Raw genomic sequence first — 10,126 nt, forward strand, 5'->3', positions numbered from 1 at the left:
AATCCATTCTGCATGGGATGAGGTCAGACCCTATTGCAGAAGCCTCCACTTTCACTCAGTTCTGTGCTTGAAACTAGGCCATATCAAAGTTCAGGACACAGCTCTACCAACACTGACAGGCTGGAAAGCCACAGCTTCCTGCACCAGATCTACTGGACATGAGTCCTGGGCAGGCCTCTGGGTTTCAAACTCAGGGTGACCCAGATGTATCAGGCTTACTGTGCCTGAGCAGTGGGATGGTGCTGGCCCCAGGCACAGGCTTATGGTGACACATTTGGTCCTGCACAAGGTCAACAGCAGGATTCTCCTAAGGTTTTATGTTCATCCTGGTCACAGTGCTCAGCAAAGCTGAGCAGCACAAAATGCAGTGAAACAAAGCGCAGCCAGACAAGAGAACTAGAGTGTTTTGGCATCAAACATTTCCAAATATTTCCAAAACATATTCAAACAACAAAATTACACCAACTGGAATTCCAAGTACTGGTTACCAGGTCTGAGATTAAAATCTAAAGCTTTTCTAAATAACATCCTCTGTTTTTAATGACTATGCAGCATATGTTAATGCTGAGCTACAAGGAATTTCCTCCCAAACTAGTTTGGTGCACTTTACCTTTAACATCCTGTTGACAAGAGGTAATATACCACTATTAAATAAAAACAAATTCTTCAAAATTACAAATTATAGATCTTTCTTTCAGACCACATGAAAGTTTTTGGTAACTGTGGCATTTACTAAGTAAAAGGAATTGAGCTTTTGGGAGGTCAAATGAGTTGATAACTTGGCTAGCTGACTGCTGAAACTGGAATGGGAAATCAGATGTAACAATTTGCCTTTGACACAGAAAAAAAAGAAATGTTTATTTTTGTTAATCAGATAACAAAACCTTGGGATATTCTAAATCCCTGAGCTAGAATGTTTACAGTTTAGATAGGGTGTGTTCAAAAGACATTTGCAACATTGGCCTGTTCTAACATCAAGGATTTTTAGGAGATATTTGTAAACACACATTGTTAAAGTGAAAGCAGTGGAAAACAATGGAAAAGCACTGGAAAACAGAAGGACCAGCTTCATGTGACTGCAGTTTGCACTCTTCTTCTAACATGAAACTAATTAGACTCTTGGGGTCCCCTGGCTGGAGACTGCCAAAGCTGTGTCTGGAGCAAGCAGTGTCCTGACTGCAAGGCAAACAGGTCAAGGCAAATAGAGATGTGGCACAAAGCTGGAACTCCAAAGGGCCAGCAAGAAAATTCTTGGCGTCAAGAAAAGCATGCAGAGTTTGCCAGAAGCCAAGGAACAACTCAACTGACAGGAACAATGAAACTGATCCTCCACTGAATTCTGCAAAACGTACTGAAAGCCACCTATTGAAAAAAAAAGAAAAATTAACGCGTGTTTATTCTCAGAAGGGGTGATCTGAGCATTTTTCTTTCAATGCTTGCAATAAGAAGATACCTTTAACATCTCTGCCATTCTGTTTTGTCAAGACACAGAAAGTGCAAACTTGCAAGAATATGGTCATACAGACTTTTTTCACTACAAGCATTGAAAAGCACTTTTAATCAATTTAGATTTACATCAATGGAAACAATAGAATAAGTTGATTTTCTTTCTATAAAAAATTTTGTGTGACTGCTCAGTGAACAAAACTAATACATGTAATATTTTAACCTGCCCCTATCTAATCTTACAGTCAAATACACCATTCATTATTATACAGTAAATATGTTATTTGAGGTAACGAAAACAAAACAATTAAACATTGAAAACTGCCCTTGATCCAAATGTACCTCAATGATTTAGAAAGCTTACCCAGTGGTAACTTCCAAGTCTGAGCTACAAGGACAGTCAGTGAATCAAAGACTGGGAATCAAATCTGAGGATTAGACCTTGGGGAAGTCCCTATCTCTAACATAAGTCATTGCCATCAAAAAAACAACATGAACAGCTACTGACTATGCTGAAATTTGGCAAGAAACAATAGTAGAGGTTTGGACCCAGACATGAGGCTGTTTTGAAACGAAACACATTTACTGAAGTAACTATTACTACTGCTTTTCATTTTTTTCATTTTTTCAATTTAACTAGTCAGAATGTATCCTTAAACCACTCCTCTGCCAGCTCCTCAATGAGTCTTTCCAAAGGCAACTGGAGATGAAGAAAGGACAAGTTCCAGTTCTGGCCAGATCTGCAGAGCCAAAAAGGAGAAGTAAATGCCAGTAACAACCCCCTGACTGAGCATCTCTCTGCTTGTACTCTCAGTATTCACATTTCATCCCCTTCTTTCTCAGCCAATGCATGGGAAAAGATAAGAGCCCAGCATGCCAGGAGAGAGATCCTGGAAGGAATTCTGCTGCAGGCAATTCCTTCCATATTGCCTACTGCTCCGGTGTGGAGGAGCCCCATGTGCCCAGGCTTTGAATCTGGGGCACCTCTAATCTCTGATAAGCCTTGCGTACAGGCTTGCAACAGAAGCTGCAAACTATGCTGGAATAGCAAAATACCTTCAACTTCTATTAGTCTTACACTCTTGACTAACTTTAACAGCCCTATATTTTTAAAACAACCGTATATTCCCATTTTTATAAATAAATCTTTTTGAAACACATTATTTATTTTGCTCTGCGTTTCATTAACAGTGTAAGACAAATACAACATTTTCTTAAACTTGAGTAAAAATGCTGTTTGACTGATAACACTGTCTTTCACACAACACAAGGTTGTCTCATTGCTGCCCTGCCCTCTCCCACCCTATTTTCCACATCCTCCTTCTGTCTCTGTGCTTCAGGCTCCAAGCATTCACAAGATTTTTGCCTGTACTGTGCCAAGCACCACAGTTAATTTCTCAGGGGCTTGAAGCAACTACTTAGAAATCCAGATGTTAGTATAAGATATGTAATAAACCAGAAGTGTCCATCAAATGCAGTTAGAGGTTTGCATTCATCACTCCCTCACTTCAATTCCAAAGTTCAACATTCATTACAGAAATAATTACAAGGGAGAATAGCACCTGTAAACATATGAGATTTCAGCCTCAAGTGCCTCAGCATCTGGTAACAACTAGTTAGTCTCTACATGATCTTAGCCATGCAGTCAAAGTCCTGCCAATGGGAGCGTTTCCAAAGGAGTGTTTTTCAATGGACCTGTGCATTATGTGTGCAGAGATAACCAACTGGGAGCTTATCTTTGAAACAAGCCGCCCCCACCTGCCAAACTCTCAGAAAAATGAGTAAGTAGAACTGAAAACTCATAGACTTGTTATATTATAGGATGACAAAAACCTTTCTGCTAGCTGGTCTTTTAATTATGACAGTGGCAACTAATGCCCATAGGCAAAATAGGCTTTTTTCCTCATTGTTGCAGAATTTGGAGAAAAGTCAAGAATTCTTGACTTTTTCTCTACTCTTCACAAGTGTATGTTTCCTTAAATTTTTTGGTCCATCGTCCCAAAACGTGATAAGCAATGTTAACAAGGGGGTTGAAATTGCTCAAGCCATGCACACTGCTTGGGTATTTGCAACAAAAACATTGACCAATCCAAAAAATACATGTCCTCATAGTAGCATTGTCTAAGTTACGTACATGTATGTGGCTTCTACTTCACTCCTGGCAAAGGGCACGATTGCCTTTCCCACAGATTTTCTGTGATGAAGAATCCCCACCACTGAAACCATCACTGCAAGCGTGGAAAGGTCAAGATGGTGCAAGATTGCATCTCCTCCATTGTGCAAAATTTCAGCAAGCAAGTTATTGCTGGCCCATGGATGTTATCTTAGCCCTAAAACGGGCAAATCCCATGGGGAAGAGTTCCAGTATCAGTGGTTGGCAGAGCGCCCGCTGCTGTGAAAAATGTTCCAGTGAGTGCAATGGTAAACAGCCCACAGGATCAGCTCCATTTCCCCAATGACTACAGCTTTTTAACCTTCTTTTTTTTCTTTTTTTTTTTTCCTTTTTTTTTTTTAAGGTAGGAAAGACTGACTTGTTTTCACCATCTCCCCACATCCACCAGAATGCTTCAAAAATTAATCACAGGCAGAGCACATTAACTCTCCCATCTACTGCACAGACATAACCAGTGCCAGCTTGCGTGGCACTGCTTCTACTTAATTCTGGAATTTTCTTTGCATGCAAAGGATTAGCCTGGATGCTAGTTGTCATGAAATGTGTTTTTCCTTCTATGTATACAGGGATTTAGAGCATGTAATTTTGAATTATTTGCAGTTATATATACACATGTGCAAAGAAATCTCCCCCATGCCACAGCAACATAGAGTACATAAGAGCGTGAGCAGAAGTAGCCTCAAAGGAATCATTCCAGTCCCTGAAAACAGATACAGCTCTTCTGTTCCAATGATTTTTCCTTTTTGCAAATATATAGAACACATAAATGTCTTCAGATACACATAAATGTCTTCAGATCTGTAAGTTTCATTCCTGTCTATCTGAAAATTCAACAGTTGGTACAACCAAACATGAATATCATCAAAGCCTCTGTCAGATACCCAGACAACGTCCACTCCTTGAGTAATGACTCATGTCTTATACTTTCCATCCTCTCCTCATTTTTACAACAAAGCAAAAGGCAGAAAAGCTTGCAACAGACAAATACTGACAGTTTCAATTAAAGGGCAGAAGCACAAGCATGACAGTAAAATGGTAAATTTTCCTTCTAATAAAAAGTGATTCTGTATTCTGTCTCCTAACCAGCATCTGGACAAACTAGAGAAGTGGGTGCATAAGAACTAAATGGTTCAACAAGTCCAAGTGCAAAGTGCTGCAGCTGGGTCAGGGCAATCCCAGACACAGGTACAGAATGTGAGAAGAACTCATTGAGAGCTGCTCTGCCAAAAAGGACTTGGGGGCTCTTGTGGATGAAAACCTGGACATAAGTCAACAGCATCAGTGCTTGCAGTCCAAAATGCCAACTACACCCTGGGCTGCATAAAAAGCAAAGTGGGCAGGAGGTCAAGGGAGGGGATCCTGCCCCTCTACTCTGCTGAGACCCTATCTGGAATTCTGAATCCAGCCCTGGGGTCCTCAGCACAGGAAGCACACGGCCCTGTTAGAGCACATCTAGAAAAGCGCCACAAAGGTGTTCAGAGGGCTGGAGCAACTCTCCTCCAAAGACCAGCTGAGAGAGCTGGGACTGTTCCAGCTGGAGAGGGGATGGCTCCAGGAACACATCAGTGTGGCATTCCAGTACCTAAAGTTGGTCTATAAAAAAGGGAAAAGTAATTTTTACACAGGCAGATAGTGACAGAACAAGTGGAATGGTTTTAAACTAGAAGAGAGGAGATGTACATTAGGTGTTAGGAATAAATTATTTCCTCAGAGAGGTAGTGAGACACTAGAACAGACTGCCTAGAGAAGCCGTGATGTTCTTCCTTAGAAGGCCAGGTTGGATAGGACTATGAACAACCTGGTCCAGTGGAAGGTGTCCCTGCCCATGGCAGGTAGGTTGGAACTAGATAGTCTTGAAGGTCCCTTCCAACCCAAGCCATTCCATGATTCAGTGCTCTCTTGTCTCTCCTTCCAACAAAAAGCATGTAAAACAAGTACCCATGATGGCTATGTCTATGACAAGGTCAGGAAATACACAGGAATAAATTCCATTTAGAAGAGACACAGAACGATTACTGAACACTATTTTCCTACTGATCAGCACAAAGTTATTTGGCACAAGCATCTCTGTAAATGTTTGTCCAAGACTAGGCAAATTTGCAGTGTACGATGGCCCTCAGACCTGTGCTTCTGTCAAGTGAGAGGGCTCATAGCCTAGCACTGGAGCTCAGATATGCTGCAACAGAAATACAGAATGCTAGAAGCTGAGCTCAATATCATTGCTGTCTTTCCCTTTGGATCTGTTCTTTCTTGTTTTGTTCAGTGTTTCCCTTTGCAAACCAAAAGAAGATTAGTTTTCAAATGGAATGAATGTAAGGGCAAAGAAGACAATTTGTGAAGGGCACTATATTGGGCTCCACTTTAGCATGGAGAAGCAGTGGAAGAGGAGGGAATTGTACCCAGCTCTGGGCAAGTACCAGAGGAAAAGCATAGCTCCAGAACCACTTTCAGCCTCACAAAGCTGAAGGCAATGTCTGCTTTAGGATATGCAAGGAGGTCTGATGGACTCAGTTCACAGCAACACTGGCAGCCCGCCACAGTATTTTGTTCACGTGTGCCCAGAGCTGTAATTATGGTCTCACATATCACAGTACTAGTAGCCTAGGAGATATTTTTAGATCTGATATGTACAGCCTATGGGCACTGTGAAGTTTCAGGCACATTCAAGAAAACTCCCCACTCCAGTAGAGGAACAGCAAGTCTCTAGCAGTTCTTTCGAGCTACATCAAAGCAACACACTCCACTGGGTCTCACCAATGAAAGTCACTGAAAAGTCTGAACAGGGTGAACGGCAGGCACAGGGCTCAGGCTCACACCACAGATATTATCAGAGGCATACTAATGAACTGTGAACCAGGTTAAGCATTAGCACTGCCTGTTTCCCTATGGAGTGGCTTGCTGCTTCTCACAGTTGCATTTTTAACTCACAATAGTAATATGGACAAGTATATACTTTCCTCCACCAAAACGGAGAGGCCAGACAACCACTTCCACACTATTTCTACAAAGTTTATGAAGCATTTAGAGAATAAAGTGCAATCTGAGAACCTAGCTAGAGAGAAAAAACTCCATATTGTTTGCTATTCATATTGCTAGCTTTTGCCCTAAAGCCTACTATCACACAAACAGAATCACCAAAATGTCACATCTGTGGGAAAGCCCACAAGCGAGGTGCGTGCAGAATATACTTCAGCATGGGGAACAGAAAGTACTTCAGGTTGCCAAATGCTAGTTCCACATGAAGCCTAGGGAGGTTTCTGTGTCCTTGTATGAGCAGACAGGACTTTGTGTGAAATACCCCATCAGACAGTGGAGAAAAGTGCATGGGACAAAAGGAGTCTGATTCTCATCATACTGGCTTGGCTCTGGAGTAGCTCTGGTTTATTTTGAAAGAGTATCTCCACTACAGCTTTAGACATTCTGCAAACACACACTTGTCAATCCATAATCTAAAGCATTACTTTTAGCGGCATAACTGCAGCCATGCCCTTATCAATGTGCAGTACTTTCTCCAAAACAGCTTATGTTCATTGATGGGAGGGTTTCAGCCACTTTCATGTTAAAGCAACAACCTAGACACCCAGTCACATTCAAGCATAGACAAGTCCTATACAGGACAAGAATCAGGACAATATATTTGTTTTCAAAAATATTTAAGGACAAGATTTTGAAACTTCTGTTCCTGTTGATATTGGAATCCCAAACCCAGTGCCTGCCCTTAACCGAGACCACTTGCCCTTCAGGCTGAGGGCAGCCAAACATATCAGATTGCTCTGCTTGCTCACAGGCAGTTGGAAAGCTGCATGGGGGGATTTCAGTCACAGCCTGTATCTCTGCTAACATTTACTTCTTTGAAGCATTTGGTGTCTATTGACCAAGAGAATTCTAAGTCACCCTGCAATGCTTTCTTTACTATAGTAATTCTAAATATTTTACAACTTACAGTGCTCTCAGAAGGAAGATATTGCTTCAGAGATATTCTCTGAAGGAAGATATTTGATATTGCTGTATGCAGGTTAGGGAGCAGAGTGCTTTTGTACAACAGAAAATAAAGAGCTTTAAAACAAACTAGACTGAAACATCTTTGTTACTAAAGCTGCTTTGAACTGAGAAAGCCTTATGATGAGAAAGCAGTGCAAACATTCCAGTAAATGCAGTTGTTTATTCTTAGTGTCAAAAAAAATTCAATGCAAACGAGAAAGCAAAAGTATGGTATATTTTGTATCTGCTTACATAAATCATGTAACCCTAAACCCTGAGCAGATTAGAAGTGTACATTAACACGGATTAGAAGTTAACACTTACAATACAGATTTTTTTCCTTCCTGATAGCAGCTGCATGAGACTGTGGCAAAAGAAATGCCTTTAAACCAGGAGGAAGTATCAGCATTTTAAAGTCAGGCTTCCTCCAGCTTAATCCAGTATTTTTTCAGTATGAAAGAAGTTCTTCTATTTAAACTAAAACATACTGACCGTATGCCATCTTAGCAATTGCATTCCACATATATATATCCTAATACTGCAGCATTTTTAAACACTTCACACAGATATTTCTCCAAAAGTTACACTGACAAAAGTCATTTCACCCTTTTGGGGAGCACTTGATGTCTATTTATTTTCAGCCTTTAAGAGTCAGGACAGCAAGGTTTCCTTCTGCTTCAGCTCTAAGCACCACATAGTTTTATTTTATCCAAACCACAAGTTACATTTATTTTAGCTATTTAACCATTCTAGTCCTTACCTAAATATATATATGTATTTAAAGAAAAAAAAAGCCTTTTCCACTTTCTTCAGTTAGAAGCAAATGCTGTCTTTCTGTTCTTTTAGGGTATCCTTGTCTCTTAAGGAAAAACCAGAGAGAAAGCTGTATTCCAACATACCTTGAAAGGAGAGTAGCGCTCACTGCCAGCTGTGTGACTTTTCAGCGGCTGCACTCAGACTCCGGCATTCCCAAGAACCACGATGTCACAGAGCCCCGGAGCAGACTGCTCTTACACGCCCTTCCTCTTCTCTGGGTATCTGACAGCTGCACACTTTAAAGGACTGCAGCAGGACTCGTCTCCCAGCCCCTCTGCCGCTCCGAGAAATCATCCCCTCCCTGCTATTAAGTGCGCGCTGCCATTATACCTTAAACGCACGTCGCAGCTTGTATGCAGTAGCTGTGGGAAAGCTGCATTTATTTATACAGGAAGCTTGAGTACAGCACTTCCTACTTCCCATCCGAGGCTCAATTCAGCTGCAGGTGATTACTTAAACCCTGTCAGCTCCCAGCCAATGCACACCCTTACGTTCTGACTTGGGTCTCTGTGCAGCTTTTAACCACAACTCCCATCCGAGCCCTGACAACGTAAAGCTGAGAGCAGCAAGGCATTAGATGTGACGCTCATCGAAGCCCTCCCAAATTAACCTGTTTGGGGAGAGCAATTTGCATAGCAGCTGATATTTGAAACCTTGTGTGCTTCTGCTTGTAAAAAAAAAAAAAAAATAAGTGCTTTCTTCACGTTGGAGGGACAGGGGGCAAAAAATCTAAAGTAAAGTACCCGTGTAATTTCAGATCTGAGTGTTTAATGATGGTGCTCATCTCATTCTGTCAATACTAAAATTTAACTCTTTAAGCTGTCCCTGTGTGCAAGAGGGGCTGGGAATCCTGCAGTTCCGTATTCCAGACCTAAGGGTGTGATTCACAGCAGCCAAGTAGCAGGAGAATATCTAATTGTGCTACATGACACCAAACCCTCAAGAACTTCTCCTGCTGTAGGAAATGCACCACACCCACAGATAAGAAATATAGATATATCAGAGTGCAGAGGGTGCAGAAAAACAGAAGGAGGTATAAATGTTAATCTGCAATTTTCTTATGATGAAATAAACTTACTTTGTACTTCATGGAGTCATTGCTGGCGTTTTGCCTTCAGTACTTTCCTGTGAAAAATTATATATAGGCATTTCTTCCAGGGTGTATAAAAGCTCAAAGCAGAGCTTTTAGTTATTTTCAGACAATTATACTGCATCAGATTAACTTAAGGGAAGAAAAAAAGCTTGTGCAACTTTAATTCAGCCTCCTTTTCAGCTGAATTATTCCTTTTTATTACAGCTTTACTTCAATTACCATCATGTACACTTTTCCTTTCAGAGTAAGTACAAGCTTAGAATTTATCTATCTAACACTAGGTGTTATATATAATTTTAGATAGTTATATAATATATATGTAATTTATGTAATTGTATGTCTACAATTTAAATATATTTATATATTATTTATCTATATTTAGGGAGGGAGGGAATGATAATCAGAAAAAATATAGTTGTTCCAACATGTGGAATCTTGTTGATCCCTATGCTGTTCATCAACAGGGTTACAACAGGATTAAGCAAACTAGAACCCTGTCACATATACTGGCACTTGAGCTAGCAGAGCATTTCCCAGCAGAAGCAGACATATATATTCTCAGTAGTGGCCAATCCTAGACAAGACTCAAGAAACACTGAGGGCTCCAAGCTATTTTT

At 40.8% G+C, this 10,126-nt stretch overlaps 1 protein-coding gene across 1 annotated transcript in view; it reads right to left on the reverse strand.

Annotated features, from left to right (window-relative positions):
* The window catches only part of RNF144B (ring finger protein 144B), a 53,165-nt gene extending 43,965 nt beyond the window's left edge, over positions 1 to 9,200 (reverse strand). Inside the window, exon 1 of the mRNA XM_083867160.1 lies at positions 8,500 to 9,200. The gene's annotated coding sequence lies outside the window, so the exon portion shown is untranslated. The remainder of the gene's footprint in view (positions 1 to 8,499) is intronic.
* Positions 9,201 to 10,126: the final 926 nt, after the last annotated feature.

The sequence above is a fragment of the Zosterops lateralis genome, assembly GCF_965231275.1.
Source record: "Zosterops lateralis genome assembly, chromosome: 1".
NCBI lineage: Eukaryota > Metazoa > Chordata > Aves > Passeriformes > Zosteropidae > Zosterops > Zosterops lateralis.